Source organism: Vicia villosa, linkage group LG7 (assembly GCF_029867415.1).
Source record: "Vicia villosa cultivar HV-30 ecotype Madison, WI linkage group LG7, Vvil1.0, whole genome shotgun sequence".
NCBI classification, from domain to species: Eukaryota; Viridiplantae; Streptophyta; class Magnoliopsida; order Fabales; family Fabaceae; genus Vicia; species Vicia villosa.
In genome coordinates, this window is record NC_081186.1 from 81578230 (window position 1) to 81587273 (window position 9044).

The following is a 9044-nucleotide window of genomic DNA, read 5'->3' on the forward strand; positions in this document are numbered from 1 at the left end:
CAAGAACCGAAGCCTGCGGGACAGTAACAATGCCCTTTGCATTACCGCAGAACTGGGCGCTACTGGAATCCAAAAACTTTCTGCCTTCTACCTTACCTAACCTTGAGAAACTTCCCACTTCATTTAAACATTTGTATTTAACTTTCTTCCTTACTGGATTAGCACCCCCACGGTCCAAAGAACAAGAGACCCTAGAATGGGTCGACTCGGAAATCTCCGACGTTCTCGCCACCAAAACTGGCTGCAACACCGAACCGGCCTCGCTGCCTGTTACAATCTGCCTTTCAAACAACGACTTCCCTGTGCCCGAACGAACCTGCCCCACACTCTGCTCAACCAACCGAGACTTAGGCTCCACTTCCCTCAAACTGGTGCTGATCGGCAACCTGCACAAAGGGATAGAATTGTAAGGTTCAAGGACTTTTTAAGTGATTTATTTTTAAAGAGATCAATTTGAAAAAGAAAAAAAAAACTGAAGTGTAAAATAAATTATTTTTAATCAATTATAATGTTTCTCATATTTATTTTTATTATGTTAAAAATCCAAACTTTTAATAACTTTTATGTTATAAATATTTGCAATATATATGAATTTTATACTAATTAAATTTAAATTAGTATATTATATAGTTACTTTCTTATTTTTTATTTTATGAACATAAAATAAAATATAAATTTATTTACTGATTTGTGACAGTCAAATATTTATCTTGTATTTGAATTGTTGGAGAAAATTATTTTTTTATTATTTCACTTATAAATAGTAATTTGAATGGTAAATTGGCGAACAAAATGAAGTTAACAAATAATAACTTATTATTTTTTTAAAATAAGAACAATTTTTACTAAAAAAGAAAAGTAATAGAAGATTAATAATGTGTAAGTTGTATGGATATATTGAAAATCAGCACTATAGATATTTTAATATTAAAATATTTTTGTTTTAGGTACAAATACAAATTTACTTCAAAAGAAGAATATGTATCTTTAAGATAAGAATGGTTTATAAGGATTCTTTAGTGATTTTAATAGTCTTTAGTTTTCTCAAGTTCATATAGTGATTCCAACGTTAACTTTATTGGCAGCATGATAAAATAAGACTGCATGAAAAACTGTGATAAATACAAATATCGACAATTTCTTAATATTCTTGTACACCTTAAAATTTAAAAGAAAATTTCTTTACCCACCTCTCTATGGGGTCACCCCAGCGAAATCCCAAAATTACCCTTGCTTCGGAGATGCATCTCTGAAGTTATTTTTTTTTTGAAATTTTTTTGACTTCGGAAATGCATCTCCGAAAACACCAAAAAAGTGGTGTTTTCGGAGATACATTTCCGAAGTAAAAAAAATTCAAAACCGTGAATATTTTCGGAAGTTCATTTCCGAAAATATTGCTGCATATACAAATTTCCCTCCTTCACTATTTCATCATTTTTCTCCAAAACTTCTCCAAAACCCAATCAATCTCCATCCATTTTTTATCCTAAAATCAAGTTTCAAACCATTGATCCCGTTAAAGGGAGCATAGAAAGCTACAATTTCAGGTAAACATGACTCATTTAATCCCCTATTTCACTACATTGATTGATGAATTTTATGCTGAAACTGATATGGTTCGGAAATTCATTTCCGAAATATATTACCTAACAAATTTCGGAAATGAACTTCCGAAATATGCCCTTGCAGTAAAAAAAACTGTTTTGGCCAACTTTTGCTAATTTTTTCATTTGTTAGGTATGGTGCATCCGGACAATATTGTGCAAGACGATGACGCAGTAGTTCCGGTAGTTGTCAACGTTAATAACGATCCGGTTATCGATGTTAATCCTATGATCAATGCGGTTGATGTTCGGCAAGAATTTACAAATGATCGGAGCTTCGGTAGTCGCGAACAATTGATTGATTGGGTTCGAAACGAAGCTAGTAAACATGGATTTGGAATTGTTATTTTAAGGTCGGACAACGGAAATAGTAGGCGGAAAGCTTTTGTTGTCTTGAATTGCGAACGGGGTGGGAGTTATGTACAATCAAACCCGGTGCTAAAACACGACGACACGGGATCGAGAAAGTGCGGGTGTCCGTTTAAGTTGCGTGCTACTCGGAGGGTTGATGATTTGTGGCGGTTAACCGTAATTTGTGGAATTCATAATCATGCCTTGGATGTCAAGTTACACGGACATCCAATGGCGTGTCGTTTGTCCCGCGAAGAGAGGAAAGTGATATCGGACTTAACGATAGTCAAAGTGGCGCCTCACAACATACTTGCCGATTTGAAGGGTAAGAAACCGGATAGCGTTTCAAATATCAAGCAAGTTTACAATGAACGACACAATCTCAAAGTTTTGAATATGGGCCCTCGGTCGAAAATGCAACAACTTTTGAAACTACTAGGCGATAACAAATATGTTTCAAGCTTCCGAACCTCCGAGGACAAAGTTACGGTGCGTGATATTTTTTTGACTCATCCCGAAAGTATCAAATTATTCAACACATTTCCAACTGTTCTAGTCATGGATTCGACGTACAAGACAAACAATTATAGGCTTCCTCTTCTAGAGATAGTCGGTGTGACCTCGACGGACAAGACTTATTCGGTCGGGTTTGCTTTTTTGGAGTGTGAAAAAGAAGACAACTTTACACGGGCCTTGGGAATTTGCAAGTCTTTGTTAGTTGATCAAGAGTTTATGCCAAACGTCATTGTCACCGACCGGGACAATGCTTTGATGAATGCGGTCGATACCGTCTTCCCGACATCTACCGCGTTACTTTGTCGGTATCACATAACTTGCAACGTGAGAAGCAAGTTGAAACCCGCGGTTGGGAGAAAAGATAGGCCGGATGAAAATGGTAAAGTTATCAAAGTCGGTGTTGTGGTTGATAGGATAATGGCGGCATGGAGGGAAATTTTGGATGCATACTCCGAAGAGGTGTATACCGAGAAATTGGTACACTTTAGGTCTTTGTGTGCATCCATTAAGACTTTTTGTCATTACGTCGAATCCACCATTCTTGACAAAGTTAGAGAAAAAGTCGTGTGCGCTTGGACAAATCAAGTTAGACATCTTGGTTGCACCACGACTAACCGAGTTGAATCCGCACATGCAGTCTTCAAAAGGTGGTTGGGTGATTTGTGTCGGGGTTGGGACACCGTCAACCAAATGCTCCAAAATCAACACAATGAAATTCAAACATCGTTCGGTCGGAGTAAAACGGTTATGGAACACCGGTATAAGGGCCAAATTCTATTCTCCCAATTGATTTACAACATATCCCGAATGGGTTTGAATTTTTTGTTTCATGAAGCTAAGCGGTCGGAGACCACGGGGCCAGATAGTTCATTATGTGGGTGCATCATTAGAAAGACATACGGACTTCCATCTGCTTGTATACTTGCAAAAAAAGAAGAAGTTGAATTCACCAATACGCATGGATGAGGTAGCCGACCATTGGAAGAAGCTTCGTATTGATGATTTTGACCCGCCGAAAGAAAATGACTCCAAAATCACCATCTCCGACGAGTTGGAAGTGATAATGGAGAAGTTTGCTAAAGCGGATGACACAACGAAAATGCATATAAAAGAACAAGGGTTAATAGTCATTTGCCCCCCTGCAATAGTAGCGATATTCGGTTTACCCCCCTTTTAAAAAAAAAATTTGTTTTACCCCCCTGTAATATTTGGGTACCCCCCTAAACATGTAAAAACCAGGGAGTAAAATCAAAAAAATATATTTTACAGGGGGGTAATTTTCCCTCTTAGGGGGCAAAAGACTTACAATTTTAATATTATAGGGGGGGAAAACAAAAATTTTTTTTAAAAGGGGGGTAAACCGAATATCGCTACTATTGCAGGGGGGCAAATGACTATTAACCCAAAGAACAATTGTGAAAAATCACATTTCCGGAGACCACCGATTTGAAACCGCCGTCTCAACCGGTTAAAACGAAAGGTGCACCGAAAAAGTCCAAAATTACACAAGATGACACGTCAACAAAACGATCTCCTTCCTACTTTGAACATCTTGATGCATCGTTCCCGAATTCACCGACACCGAAGTCCAAGTGTAGTGGGAACAAATGAGCCCGTATTTCGAAGCCACCTCGCACACAGCCGATAAAAAAATCACCCATTGTCTACATTGATGAGATGCCACTTTTTATGCACAAATATATCGTTAACATCGTTAATGTTGGAGGCGACGACAATTGTGGATATAGGGTCGTTGCGGGTTTGCTCGGTAAAGGGGAAAATAATCACACTTTAGTCCGACGGGAACTTATTGCGGAGTTGACTTCGTACCGGGACATCTACGGCGAACTATATGAAAATCAAGAAAAGTTTGCGAATATTCATGATTCACTTGTTCCATCACTTACCGGTATCGCTCCGGTTTCGAAGTGGATGTCATTCCCCGATATGGGTCATCTAATAGCAAGTGCATATGATATTGTATGCGTTGATTTGACGAGGTTTGGACTAAGTGAGACTTTCTTTCCACTTCATAGTCGACCGGCATTGGACGCGTCGGGCCGGATCATATGCATCGGGTATCTATGATCGCGGCACTTCGTCCAAGTGTTTTTGAAACCGGGGTGTCCTATACCGGCTACTTCTTGTCAAAGGCGCATCATTCAAATGAGGCGGAGACTTGATTGGATCCTTTCATTTCAAGAATGGAGGAGTTTGAAGAAATGATGCGCCAAGAGCGCGAGCAAAATAGAGAGCGGTCGAAGAACATACCTATTTTGGACTTAGGATCCCCCGATTGGTTCGGTGAATTTTAGTTTGTTCCAGATCGTTTTTTATTTGTAATGACCATTTTTGTATGTATTGTTGTTTATCATGTAAAATCGGACCGATTCAATACATATATAATATAAGTATGTTTTATGTCATCTTTGTCTAATTTATGTTTATTGTGAATTCCTTTTGTTCAAGTTACACAACACACTAAGAAATCAACAAAATGCAAAATTTAGTTCTGTTTCTGCATAATTCGGAAATGAACTTCCGAAATATACATCTCTGCCTCCCATTTTCGGAAGTTCATTTCTGAAACATCCCTTGAATGAAGGATAAGGTTTGTTGGGCCATCATTGCTCCAATAAGTCTATAAATACAAAACATAAATGACACAAACCTACCCCCACCTTGCATTCGTCTACTTTGAAACACGCTACCTGATGTCGTTCCAATTTCGCTTCTCGCGCAACACGCCGTTTTTGGAGTTGATAAGGTCGCTCAACACGCTTTTTCACTATCCCGAGTATCGAAAGGTTGTCAAGCTCGAGTACCGCTCGCCATCGCTTAACGACGAGGGAGACATTAAGTTCACACCTTTTGAGATCAAGAACGACGAAGATTTAGAGATTTTGTGGACAATCTTTGACCGATTTTCTTCGAAGGGCCCGATCGAGTTGGACGCGAAACTTCAAAGATCGACGGTCGACGTTATCAAAATGTTGACTCATCCCCACCTACCCGTGTTTAACAATATGTAACTTTAATCTTATGTAATGTGATCGATGTAATCTTCATCCGATTAAATAAAGCGAATCGTTCTTGTTTTTCATTTTTCTTCTATCCAGACATTATTTCGGAAGTACATTTTCGAATTCCTCCAAAGGGGGTGAATTCGGAGATGAACTTCCGAAAACACCAATTTTCTGAAAAATAACTTTATTTCAGAGATGCATCTCCGAAATCAATATTTTATATTCAAAAAAAACACATTTCCGGAGATACATTTGCGAAAACACCTTTTTTTTCAAAAAAGTACGCTTTCGGAAATAAACTTCTGAAACTAGGGGTATTTTGGTAAATTCACCGGAGATAGGCAAGAAGATTAGGAGGTGGGTGAAGAAACTCTCAATTTAAAAACTATAGGAAATTATGCATGTACCTTTGGTGGTAACTTCTTTTCTAAAGTCTATTGGATACTTTTGGTGTTGGCGATAAGTTCTTTTCTAAAGGTGTTAAAGAGATTTTTGGTGTTGTGGTAACTTCTTTTCTAAAGTCTATAGAAGAAGATGTGTTGAGCAATATGTTAGAACTTTAAAATATCAGTAAACATAACTATTCAATTTTAAATTTAGTATTATAGATAACCTTAAAACAATTAAATAGTTGAATTATTAAATCAGAATTAAAATTAGTAACATAAAATTTATATAGACTGAATTTAAGAGAAAATTTTAAATAAATTAAAAATAAAATTTTATGAACTAAAATTTAAATAAAGTTTGCAAATAAATTAAAAATAAAAGTTAAGTCCATATAAATACATCAGCCTTTAATTTATAGAAAATATATAGAGAATAATATTCGTACACTTCAATGTAAAATTATTTTACACGTTCAATCAATACAAAATTAATAAAATGCCATGTCATTAAAAACAATTAAAATAAAAGTGAAAAGTAATTGAATGCGTGGTTGTAAATGGTTGACAGTGTAAAACCTTTTCACACTGTCAGACTTCTTTTCTCAAATATATAGCATTATATAATAGTCGGATGCATTTGAATAAACTTTTATATATATATATATATATATATATATATATATATATATATATATATATATATATATATATATATATATATATATATATATATATATATATATATATATATATATATATATATATATATATATATATATAAAGAAAAGAAGCAAATGTTTTCGCTTTTTTCCTCCCGCCTAGCCTATCTCTTTCTCATTTAATAATAATGATATACTAGTTCTTACTTATAAAATAACTTTTTTTTAAGTTTTGTATTATTTTAGATAAATTCTTTGATAAAGTTGGGTCTTGGTATATTAGTAAAATTTGTTTTAAAATTATAATTTATTTTCAAAATAAAATAAATTTAAAAAATGACATGATAAAGGATTGTACTATTTGATTAGTTAAGGATGTCGATTTCTATGACTATTGAATAAATAAATAATTTAATCCGAAGCCTCGAACAAAATCCAAATGTAGTTAAAATAATTAAATTATTATGTTCGGTAAGTCAACCAACCCATATGGCACAAATAGTTTTAGAATTGTATAAAAATTAAAATCGAACCAAATCAAAATTGAAATCGGACAAACGTGAAATTGAAAATTAAAAAATACTAAAAATAAGTTCTAAAACTTTCAAAAAAGAATTTCATGGTTCGGCTCTTTAATTAAAGGTTTGGTTTGAGAAAGAATATTTCTAACAGTTCGAGATGGATTAAAATTTTCAAAAGATATAATAAACCAATAATTTAAGTTCGGTTCAGTTTTAATAAAAAATTGTTAATTTCAGTTTAAATGAATTTTTACAATGATTTGGTTCGAACCGAATCACTATTGATACCAAACTAAATTCAAATTACCTGAATTTCATCATTATTTTACATGGATTTTTCGGGCTCGGGCCTGCACTTCGCCCTACAACATCGGGGCTAAGATTTTAGGGGCCCAATCTTTTTCTATAGTTAGACAAAAAAAAATTAAAAAAGAAATATTAAAAATTAAAAATTTATATAAAATAATTTATAATTTAAATACTACTTTGATTTTTTTAGTGTTTCATTTTGTTAATATACAATTGTATTTTTATGTGTTATTTGTAATTATTAAATATTTATTTATTTTTTAAAATTTAGGTCCATTGGTTATAATTCATAGCTACTAAAGCATCCTACTTCAACGTATATGATCATTAAGTGTAAGCAATTGAGATTATTATCAAATCAATTAGAGCTTAGTTTTCTTATTTTAATGGAAGGGGGTGTTATTTTTTATTATTAAATTTTTTTTTTTTAAACTTTAGGTCCATTTTTAATATTATACATAGTCTTTAAATTGAATGCACCGGCCCTAAAATCTTTATTTTATAATATATATATATATATATATATATATATATATATATATATATATATATATATATATATATATATATATATATATATATATATATATATATATAACCAAAGATATTTAATATAATTTATTATCGAAAAAAAGAAGTAATTTATTGGTTAAAAAAGCTAAAATAATAGAAACATGGAAGGGGGTATGGTTATAATTCAATTGGAGCTTAGTTTTCTTAATTTAAATGAAATGTTCATTGATGGAATAAGTAGTTAATTGAGTAAAAGAAAAAGAAAAAATTCAATGACCTCAATTACTTCTCTTTACACACAGTACAATATTGTTACATTTTTTTATTGAATAACATAATAAATAGTATATATGGAGATCATATATTAAGTAAACTTAACTATTTATGCTTGCGTTTATTAGTTGTGCATGAATATTATAGTTTGTCTGTTTATAGAAAATGTGTATGGCTTTTCAGCAAACAAAGAAATGGTAGCGATAAAATAGCAATTGTTTAGCTTTTTCCTCCCCGATAGCCTCTTTCTCATTCATTATAGTTTGGTGGAATCATTCATTCGGGCCACTTCATATCTTTTAGATTTTTTATATCGAAATATTTCTTATTGTACTTTAAAATTTAGAGGTCCTTCTTTCACTGTGTTATACCCAAATAGAAATGAAATAGTCATATCACTACTAATGTAAATGAATAAAGTTTTTTATTATCATTTTAAAATAACTATTTTAATTCATCAAGTTACACTTCACAGACAACTCATATATCATGGTTGATTTGTTTTTTCTTTCTCTTTAAATTTATCTCTATATGAATCATACTTATTGAATTTGACTGATAGCTATGTCAATTATGGATTAACACTAAACAAATTTAACTTTTATTTTTTTTTTTAGGAAAAAGACAAGCGACTGTTTGTCTAAAACAAAGATGTGTGAATAAACTAATCCACTTTTATTTTTTATTTCTCGTGTTTTCTTTTATGTGTGGAATCACACATAATTCAATTTTGTTTTCTTCTTTTGTCGAATCCCTGCAAAAAAAGACTATGTTAAAATAAACTCGACCCTATCTCTAACTTTCCATAAACTCAACCCTAAGAAAATTTTATCACCTATCCTCAACTTTAATCATCATCGTCAACCTAAGATCCAAATTTTAA